Source organism: Microtus pennsylvanicus, chromosome 21 (assembly GCF_037038515.1).
Source record: "Microtus pennsylvanicus isolate mMicPen1 chromosome 21, mMicPen1.hap1, whole genome shotgun sequence".
In the NCBI taxonomy this organism is placed as follows: domain Eukaryota; kingdom Metazoa; phylum Chordata; class Mammalia; order Rodentia; family Cricetidae; genus Microtus; species Microtus pennsylvanicus.
The window spans coordinates 15,869,413-15,880,760 of record NC_134599.1 but is presented as its reverse complement, the minus strand read 5'-3'; positions in this window follow the sequence as shown (position 1 = coordinate 15,880,760).

Below are 11,348 nucleotides of genomic sequence, written 5' to 3'. Positions count from 1 at the left end.
TTAAAAAAACTATCAGATCACTGCATATCATTTAATTTAAATATATATTCTGTGTTAGAAGCTTTAGTTTTTTGGTTTTTTTAAATATTTATTTATTTATTTATTTATTTATTTATTTATTTATTTATTATACAGTATTCTGTCTGTATGTCTGAAGGCCAGAAGAGGGCACCAGACCTCATTACAGATGGTTGTGAGCCACCATGTGGTTGCCGGGAATTGAACTCAGAACCTTGGGAAGAGCAGGTAATGCTCTTAACCACTGAGCCATCTCTCCAGCCCCTAGAAGCTTTAGTTATTTCCACTTTTTGTTTGTTTGTTTTTGTTTTTGCAGACAGAGTTTCCGCTGGGTAGCTTTGTAGCCTGTACTGGAACTTGCTCCGTTGACCAGACCAGGCTGGCCTTGAACATAGAGATCCACCTGCCTCTGCCTCCCGAGTGGTGGGATTAAAGGCGTGCACCACCACCATCTGGCTAGTTATTTCTACTTTTTTTTTTTGGTTTTTCGAGACAGGGTTTCTCTGTGGTTTTGGAGCCTGTCCTGGAACTAGCTCTTGTAGACCAGGCTGGTCTCGAACTCACAGAGATCCGCCTGCCTCTGCCTCCCGAGTGCTGGGATTAAAGGCGTGTGCCACCACCGCCCGGCTTCTACTTTTTTTTTACATCACTAATAATACTCAAAAATAAATTTATAGCTTCCTATTTGACTATATACATAGATCTTCCCACAGGTTTGTGATTGTCTTCAGTGATTTCTCCTCGTAATTTAACACACAGACATCTGGAGGGTCTAAGTCAGGATAACTGTGTACCTACCCCTAGGCTGATAAACATCAGTGACATGCAAGGATGAAACATCCGGGTGGTTCGCCAACAGCCAATGGACAGCCTTTCCTGGCTACTTGACCACTGCACTGCTTGGGACAGACTCTCCGGTTTCTTCCTATAATCCTCATGACAAAGTTGCAACTGTGCCCAGCTGTATAGAGAACCAAAGAAGTGACTCTTTGGCAGTAATTGCACAGTATGGGTAGAAACACCTAGAGAGCACATAATCTTCCCAAAGAGTCTCCAAACTAAGGACGTTCTTATCATGGTAGGCACAAAATCTTTGGGAGGCCCACAGTGGCATGGATAGATTAAAGGGTTCCCTACCCCAGATTCTTTTCTTTGTGTCGGGGGTAGAAGGTTGAGACAGGGTTTCTCCGTGTAGCCCTGGATGTCCTGGAACTCCCTCTGTAGATGAGGCTGGCCTGGAACTCAGAGAGGCACCTGCCTCTGCCCCCCAAGTTCTGGGATTAGAGGTGTGTGCCACCACATCCGGCTGCGCCCCAGGTTCTTAACTCCTATGTGTACTTTCCTAATACTATGCTGCTGAGATTGAGGGCTCGTATCAAATCACTTTTCTTTCCTCTCCCATCCCACCTCCCGTCTCCAGGATATAATCTTGACCATCCCCAGCCCTACTCAGCTACACTGTGCTAAAGGAAAGGGAAACACTAGATACAGTTAGATCCAATAGCCCCTCATCCTGTGTGATGAAAACACCACCAGCTGTGCACTGGAGTCCCGTGAGAGGAAAGCAGAAAAGCACCAATGAGGTGTGGACTGGAGATGATGGCTCAGCAGCTTAGAGCACTGGCTGCTCTTCAGACGACCTGAGTTCAATTCCAAGCACACACAGGGCAGCTCACAACCACCCGGACCTCCAGTTCCAGGGGATCACTTGAACTCACACAGACAAGTTAAAATACATTTTTTTTTAAATAAAAGAAAATCTTTGTAGCATAATTCATTGAGGAAAAGAGGGCTTCACACTTTTCCCCATCAATTATTTCTTAAATTTCAGAGACAAAATGATTGTCTCAAGATGTGTGAAATGATTACTTGATATGAAAAACGAGAAATTCTTTTCTTGTAGAAGGGGATTTTTATTTTATTAACAATGAGGAACATTTTTGCCAATAAGAGTAGTACAAATGTTTCTCATAAGTGAATTACGTATACAGCACCTAGGTGTTAACTTAAAATATGTTTAAAGCATATTAAGTAAATAAATTTTAGCAAAAACTTTTATCGTAGCCAAAGTGTGTTAAAAAAAAAACAACATTATTAGTATTGGGATCCCTTCTGAGTATATAAGTTTAAACATAGTGTTTCTAAGTGACAATAAAGGAGATACAATTGACAATCACTTGGTAAGTCTTCAAAAGTGTTGTCTAATTCTAAAACCCGAGAGCCTGAATGACGCGTCTAACTGGGGAACAAATCGTTTATTGAGTGGGTGGTCTCCATATCTTTGCCACCAGCAAAACTGGAGCAAGGCTTAACTAAATTGTCAGCGAATAGACCAGTGAAGACCATTTCCTTTTTAAAGTAACTTCTTTTAAAATTTATTTTTATTTTATGTGCATTGGTGTTTTGCCTGCACGTATGTCTAAGTGAGGATGACAGATCTTGGAGTTACAGTCCTGAGAACTGGTACCTAAGAAGAGAGCCAAAACAGATAGTCTACAGAGGACAGGAATGAAGGAGGAAGGAGACTCCTGGTTCCTGAGATTTGCCTCATCAGCCTTAAGGGGTAGTACCATGGAGAGAGTTCACGTAGTTCCCAGGAGCCAGGGACAGTCCCGCAGACAGGAGAGCTAATGTTATTGGTTGGTGACTTTCTCTTAGCGTTCCTTGAGAAAGTCTCAAGTCTTTTGCTGTTCCAGACAGTGAGTCACCTGAACTCGATTGTGCAAGGAGAGAAATTGCTGCCTCAGGGTGATTCAGCAGAACTGTGCAGGACCTTTGGAGTTGCTGGAACCCTCCTAGAAACAGGAAAATTAATCCTTCCAGCTCACTTTTCTATCAAATGAGCAGCCGTGGCTGTGGCCGCAGATCAGGGTTTCTGGACCTCAAGAGATATTCCAACATATTCTGACAGATGAGCTCTGGGCAAAAGGTGGAGGTAAGAGGATTTTAGAATACAGACCTTTACTTAATTAGCAACTGGGAAATAACTAGGTAACCCTAAATTTTGGATCATCCCAACAAGGGTAGAGTTCCACACACCACCTACTGATCTAGCCAGGAGTCAGTGAACCTTGAAATAGGACAATCTACGTAACACAAAGGGTGCCACATGGGCCACCCACTGCTTTGTGATGGTCTCTTCTGTTTGAAGACAAACGACTTTAGCCAGTTCCTTCTCTCCACTTTTGGTCCTTTTTCTTTTTCCACAGAGGTATTCAGGAGGAGTTGATGAGATGACCACTCCTATGGACTCAAGTGGCCCTGACGAGGTATTGACCCTCTCCCAGATCCCCATCCCCCACACATCAAATAGAGCTTTTAGTCACCTGGCACATTTGGATGCTGTGGCTCAGGCTTGCAAATCCTGCACCATGGGGTTTGCCCAAGGCACAGTGAGCGTAGTCCTATCAGGCACTGTAACCTGTCCCCTCGTTCAAGTACTTTCCCCTCAAGACTGCCTCTGTCCATCTTCTCTCCCGCAAAGATTTGTACTGCCTTCCTACCAACCACTGCAGCCATCCCAGAGCTACATACAAGATGGCCACTCCTTCTTCCAAACATACTTTATCTGCCTAGAAGAGAGATCCTTCCATGCTCCTTCCCAGAACTGAACAGGTTGAGCACAGGAAGTACAGATAGCACAGGGAGGAAATGGACATCACAGCTTCCCCCAACCCTGCTACAGTTCAAAGACACATGACTTCCCTCAAGAGCCCAGTTTGTGTGACATTAGATTCCAAAAATGAAGAATGAGCATGCACACCCCCCACACACACCAATAATGATGACATGGGCCCACCAACTCATCCCTCCAAAGCATGCACAGCCCCATAGTAAATTGGGACTGTAGTGACAGATTGTAGGGTGAAGCCCTGTGGTTAAAATACAATGATTAATCTAGATTTCAACTTTGTGGGATTTAGGTCACCATGGAAACACATCTTTGACCATATCTGTAAGGGATTATCTAGACTAGGTTAATTAACATTAAAAGACCCACTAAAGACCCACTCAATCCATGTGTGGTATTATTCATAAGTTATCACCCCCCCACACACACACAGAGTGGATGGGGTGAGGATACGAGCACAAGTATTCATCAAGGGATCCAACATTTTGAAACAGTAATCCTTGATTAGAGTGATTAATACCAGTGGCATCAGTCAGAGGTTGAAAAGTTTCTGAACCCCATAAGCCTCTCCGCTGATGCAATAATCCAAATCTGACCAAACCAAACTGAAATAGAAAAAGCCCAGGTTCAATGGATACCAATGCTACCTGATGACTTTCCAGGCCCCTAGAGAGGAGATGGGGAAGGAAGACCAGAAAACCAGTCTGTGATGTCTCCTTGGGAGATATGAATTAACACTGGAGGCTTCTTACTCTTAAAATGTTGTCAACACACCCAATCAGATCCCTTGCTGATAACCCACATCTCACTGAACAGTAGACTTTCTGGAACTGGTACCATTAATCTAATCTCCTGCCCTTTGAAAGCAGACACTTGGAGCACAGAAAACTCGTTATGGTAATCTCGGGCAGTATTGACTATAGCTAGCCATACTTGAGAAGTTATTTTCAGGCATTGAGCTCCATTTTCCAATGCAAATGGGCATACCCTGTACTCCTGCAGTGTGTCAATCATTCTACCCTCCTCCATTGGCTGAGAAGGACCTCTCTTGTCAGATGGACCAGGTAGCCCTGAAGATTCAGTAACCACTACAGGAATGTCCCTGTCTCCTCAACTGACTGCCATGTTAATGGAAGGATTGGAGATAAACACCCAATATGTATAGTTTGTCCGTTACCTGCATAATTAGGACAAATAAGTATATCAAGGAACAGATCTGCAGCATTCAGGTTCCTTAGTCATTCCCCTAGCCTTTGTCACACAAACCCTAAGCTGTCCCCAGGTGTTAGGATTCGCTGTCTGCTCCAAAGGCCTTTTATTTCCCAGAGGCATCTCAGCAGCTGAAGCAGGAGAGATTCCTCTTGCTCATGTTGGATTTTTATCAGTTTGTATGGGATCTGTAATCTTTTATCTCCTGTGGCTGTTATTCTTAAAGTATGGGGGTTCCCCCTGCCCAGCGGGCTCACGGAGCAGCAGCAAGCTCCGGCGGGTCCCCAGCGGTGCTGGGCGCCAGCTCCAGAGTCCGGCACCCGAGTGGTGGCAAAGTTCCCATCAGCGGGAAGCCATGCGGCAGAATTCCCAATGCGCGGTGGATGTGAGCCATGGACACAGAAAGTAGCCACAAAAGCATTTATTGAGTGAGAGAGGGAGAGATAGAGATAGGTAGATGAGAGAGAGAGAGAGAGAGAGAGAGAGAGAGAGAGAGAGAGAGAGAGAGAGAAGAGATAAAAGAAAAGAGATAAAAGGAGAGAGAGACAGAGACAACACGTGCGCACACCAAGGAGGCGGGCAGGTCAGAGGTAATGGGAGTGGGCGTGGCTTGTCCCTTAAAGGGACGGGAAAGCACAACAGTCGCAACATAAGCATAACCTCGGCCCTAACTTAACACTTTCCCTGGTTTTACACGGCCTGACCTAATTCAGCACCCCCCCCCCAATAATCCAATGTCTTTTAGCAGCTGCTGTCCCCGTTTCATTGGCATTTAAAGATTTCTAAAGTAGAATGTGGATTGCCTTGGCGGGCTACTCAGTCTAGGGTTAGTAGCCCGCCTGGCGGTTCAGTTATTCCAGGGTCCCGGAGAGGCACTACCTGGAAGATATGGGCTAGGAGACAGGAAGAAGGCCATGCAAAGTTTGTCAAAGCCTCCGTTTATTACAGATGGGGTACAGCTTTATATAGAGTAAAGAGTTGGGGGATGGGCACAGGGTTCTGGGCTCTTGCCGTGTGGTTCACGTTGGTCACATGGTCCGAGTTGGTCACGTAGGCAGGAGGTTATCTTCGGTCAAGTCACAGTAGGCCTGGAAGTTGACACACCTAGTTCTCTAGATAGTTTAGAATGTGGGGTAGGTTCCGCTAACAGATAGCTCTCATTAACAGCCAATTTGGGTGTGGGGTAGGCTCTGTCAATAGAACCATTCTTAACACAATGAGGGGTGTGGGGTTCTCTGCAGACTCCCCAGGGTGATGGTTCCTGTAATGATTTTAGGAGGAAATTGGCTCCTGACAGTAGAAGTTAGTAAAGCATTATCTTCGGGGTTCCTGATATTCCCTTCTGCTTAACAAGCATCTTCTTTATGTTGTGATTAGATTTTTTTTTCTAGTTTGTGTCTTTTGTAGCTGAATTTCTGTTTACTTACTTTAAATCCTAAATAATTAAGAGAATCTCCTCTTAGTATTTTTTCAGGAGAGACCTATAATTCCCAACAGGGTAAAATTTTCTGTACTGCTCTAAACATTCTTTCCAAGGTATCAGTATCAGAAGCAGTCAACAATAAAATATGGTCTATATAATGGTAGACAATAGACTGAGGGAATTGTTTACATACCACTTCCTGTGGGTAATTTACAAAATACTGACACAAAGCTGGGCTATTTTTTAAGGAAGTACTTTTATTGATATCTCTTTACAGACTAGGCTTTATTATAAGTAGGTACTATAAAGGCAAAATTTTCTCTATCCTGTTTATGTAAATGAATTTTAGGCTGTAAAGATCCCATAGGTTAAATTATCTTCTTAATAGCTTTTAGATCAGTGAATATTTTTCAGGTTCTTTGATTACAAATACAGGAAAATTCTAAGGACTGGTAGTTTCTTTGATGTGCTTAGCATCTAACTGTTCTCTATCAGTTCCTCAAGCGCCTGTAATTTTTCTTTAGTTAAGGGCCATTGTCTTACCACACAGGTTTTATCTCCTTTTCTGTCCTTCAGGTCTATACGTTTAATCCACTTCACAGTTTGCTCCACCTGAGATAAGTTTTCAGCGTCTAAAAGCCGAGTGGAGAGCTCTCGCAAAGGCCAATTGGGACTTTAAGAATTTTGAAAAGTTACAGATTCCTCAGCTTTAGCTTCCAGTGGGCCTGAATCTCAATATCATTTACTTGCAATTTTAGCTTTGGCCTCACATCATGAATAACAGTTTGCCAAAACACCTTTCTAAAAAAGTATTTTTAAAACATTTTATTGTATAATAGGCTGCTTTACCTTTAGGATATGGGGACAACAATAATTGAGCAACTCTACCACCAGCTTCTATCTGCAAAGTCTTTCATGCATAAGACATCTATAAAGGCATAAAAACAATCTTATGGATTTTAGTGGTAACTTTAGGTGATACTCATGGAACATTTTGATAAAATCTTAAAAAGAGGACCCTTCTTAAAGATCCCAAGTAACATGTTAGTGCAACTTGTCACTTATTAGCAGTGTGGCTCAAACAATTTACCTATATTTTATTTAATGGAGAAACAATTTTGTAACCTCTTTGTCAGTTAAAGATTATTTCTGTGAGCTTTTAACTTAGTAGCCATATTATCTAATAACCCAACTTGTTTCAAGTGTTGCATTTTTATAGAATTAAACCAAGAATTTTTAGAAAGCAACTTAAAGAACAGGGTCATATTTTCAGTAATAATAAACAGACAAGATCATACCCAATAGTTCTTTTAGTTCATTTACCGTGAAAATTAAACATTTATCTAAACATTAATTAGACAATCAAGAGAACATCTTCTATACAATAAATGATTAATATCTTTGGGAACTAAAATAGCATTGACTTAATAGTTTATGCTCTGACCGCAATTGTTCTTAACAGAAGCTGGGCTTGTTTGAAATCTTCCTTCTCCCAAGAACAGACTATTGATAGTGAATTATTCCCACTATTAGGGAAAAATAAAAACATTTCTCATGATGAGACCTTTAATATTGAGTTCTTCCCATTCTGAGGGAAAAACAGTAACAAAATTTTTAACGAAAGTTAAGCAAACAGCAAAATTCTTGTTGAGCCCGCTCAGGCTGCAGCAGAGCAGTGAGGCCTGGAGCAGCATTTCATTTGTATTTTAATAAATAAAGCTTGCCTGAAGATCTGAGAGTAAAACAGCCCCACTGGTCAGCCTCACAGACTAGACAGTGGTAGCACACGCCTTTAATCCCAGTAGCCACACTAGTTGCCATAGAAACCAGGCAGTGCGTGCCTTTAATCCCAGTGGTGCATGCCTTTAATCCCAGCCCTACAGAGGATTATAAAACGGGAGGAAACAGCTCTCAGACACACTCTCATTCTGAGGTTTCCTGGAGGCAGAATCGCTACTTCGGACTGAGGTAGAGGTAAGAGCCAGTGGCTAGCTGCTTTGCTTTTCTAGTCTTCAGGGTGAATCCTAATACCTGTATCTGAGTTTTTATTATCATGCTTCAGAGGCCCACCTGTTGTTATTCCGATACAGCAGCTCTGTGCTGACCCACCTCTGAAAGAGCTGACAGGCAGCCTGCAGCCATAGGGAGGGAGCTCTGATTTTTAACTAGTCTCAATTTTTTATATTGGAAAGAGCCTTTTTCCTTTCTCTATATCAACTGGGAAGAGATTTTTTTTCTTTCCTTTATTTTCCTCTTATGGAGCCTTTTAATTTTTAGGCCTTGATTCAATATTTTTCCAGGAAAATCCTTTTTCTTGACTAATCACTTCTCCTTTTTCCTTCGATAAATTTCCTTTCCTTCCCTCTTCTCTATAGGGAAGATTTTCTTACTTTCCACTTTTTCTACGGGGAAGTTTCCTTTTTCTCTTTTTTATTCTTTGCCGCAGGATCTCTTGTATTTGCTTTCTTTAAAAAATGTGCAGAAGCATTTAGCAACTGTGCATTTTGTTGCTCCTGAGATGGGAGTTTAAATTCTCCATGACCCTGCCCATCCTGGAGTCCTCCTCTTACCTAGAGTGTTCCTTCCAGTTCTCAATGTGGCTGGCTTCTCTGTTTTCATGCCAGGCATTAGGCACCAACGTCGCGTGTAACGTGGCAAGGGTGTGTGGGTTCATGGGGGTCCGTGAAATGAAGACTCAGAGACACCTCGAGAATGAATTTAGCCTTTGTGGCTGCAGGGACCTCAGCCTTGGTGAGCTGAAGAGCTTTCCCTTTGCCTCTTGGAATCTTTATTTTTTCCTATATTTACACTTTAGCTAGTAGATTTTCATATCTCAAAACAAACTGAAGTTTCCGAAAATATAATGCCAGGTGCAAATACCTGATTCATGAGGCACCAAGGTTTTCCCAGTTTCCTCTAAACCAAGTTTTGCATAGGCTTTGTATCCATGGGAGACTCTCAGACGAGATTCACTAGGACAACAAAAGGTATCTGTAACACAAAGGATGGATTAGACGCTGAGTTAAAACTCCCGAGCTAGGCCAGCCATACATAGCCCAGTGGGGTTCCATGGCTAGTGGAGGTTGCTTGCTGTCCCTCTGGCTCCAGGTCAGCGAGACATGATGCCACATTGCCCTTGAACTGATGGTCCCATGTCATCCTCTAGAGTAGCTCAAAGTATAAGCAAGAGATGTCTATATATTCTCCTAATCTGCTGATGCCCCAATAGGTCCCTCGGGGCGAGGGCATCTGATAATGTCTGAAGACAGTTGTTATAGACACCACTGAGTATGTCGGGATGCTAAACTTCATATAATGCAAAGGACAGTCTCCCACAACAAAGAAAGAATTGCCTTCTCTCTCTCTCTCTCTCTCTCTCTCTCTGTCTGTCTGTCTGTCTGTCTTTCAAGTCAGGGTTTCGATGTAACTTTGGAGCCTGTTTTGGAACTTGCTCTTGTAGATCAGGCTGGCCTCAAAGTCACAGAGATCCACCTGCCTCTGCCTCCCAAGGGCTGGGATTAAAGATGTGTGCCACCTCTGCCCAGCTAGAATTGCCTATTCCTAAACATCAATTGTATCAAAGTCAAGAAATCCTGATGCAGATGTGAGAAGCCCCCTTTTGAGTTGTTGGTCAGGGTTGTCCAAAAGATTCACAAAACATTCAAGACTATTGTTACTGCCTTTGGTTGCCTCCCAGAGGTAGAGGGTAAATCCCTATTGCCGAACACACCATGTCCACTCAGACACTGGACCCAGAGACTCCTGAGCTGGAATTGATCCAAATGCCTCCTCCCTGAGGACTAAGATTCATGGTCATATTGTTATGCCCAGATCCATGAAGTCCCCCCAAAACAACAAGGAGACCGAGTCCCGTACGTAAAAGCAAAGAGTCTTTACAAGTTCGCAAAATCGGTCTCTCCGTGTGTCTGACATATTGGGATAATCGGAGAGCCCTGAGCTCAGTTGAGGTTGGGTTTTTATAGTGACAAAGGTAGGGGTGAAGGATTTCTAAGGTTCAGGACCCCTGATTGGCTGACATTTGTCTAGGGGTTTTCTGGCGAATCCATGCTGGCAGATGATCCTATCTACAATGGGTTGAAACATCAGAAATTTCCTTTGGATGGTCTGTTCCTGTGTGGTCCCTGGGTGGTCTCAGTTTATGGTCTTTCTTGCCTTAGGGAAAACTACTGAGACTCAGGCCTCTTTTAAGCTTATCATGGCTGGGTCCTACACAAACAAGCTTCCAACAGAGGGAAGCCGCCAACAGTTCTACCCAGCTGTGACCAGTGTGGCATCAAACCCCTACCAGTGCCACCGTGGCACAGATGGTGACAAACAGCTCTGTAACTGGACTGAAGACCCGCTCAGCAAGGGGTTAATCACCCCTGCTGCTGGAAACCTAGCCAACTAATGAAGTCAGATCTCCGAGGAGGATTTCCAAGCTCCACCTAACTAAATCAGCAAAACCCCTCACTCTGCTCTAAACATGTGTCTTATACCCACAGATAAGTGTAGTCCTCCCCTTCATCAAGGAAACTTCGCTCTGCAATAGATGGGACCGTTACAGAAAACCCCAAGCAATCAAAGCACAGAGTTGTGGAGCCCAGTCCCGGTGGATTTATGTACACCCCACCTCGAAGCTGTAGCCTGGACAGAGGAGAGCCTGGTTTGATTGGAAAATGGATGGCTCTGGGTCTCAGGTTGTGGCTGAGCCTAAGTCATCAGGAAAGAGGGAAGTTCTGCCTCCTATAATGACAACTGGAACAGCTTCCATGTTCCCTAAATTGAGGAAAGGAATACCCAAACTGCCATTTTAAAGGGTGTACTGGCATTTCATTTGCATTTTAATAATAAATAAAGCTTGTCTGAGGATCAGAAAGGTAAAACAGTCACACTGGTCAGCCTTAGAGACCAGGCAGGCGATAGTGGTGCACGTCCTTAATCCCAGAACGAGAGAGGATTATAAAATGGGAGGAGACAGCTCTCACAGACAGTCTCATTCTGAGGTTTTCTGGAGGTGGGATCACCATTTTCAGACTAAGGTTGAGGTAAGAGCCAGTGGCTGAC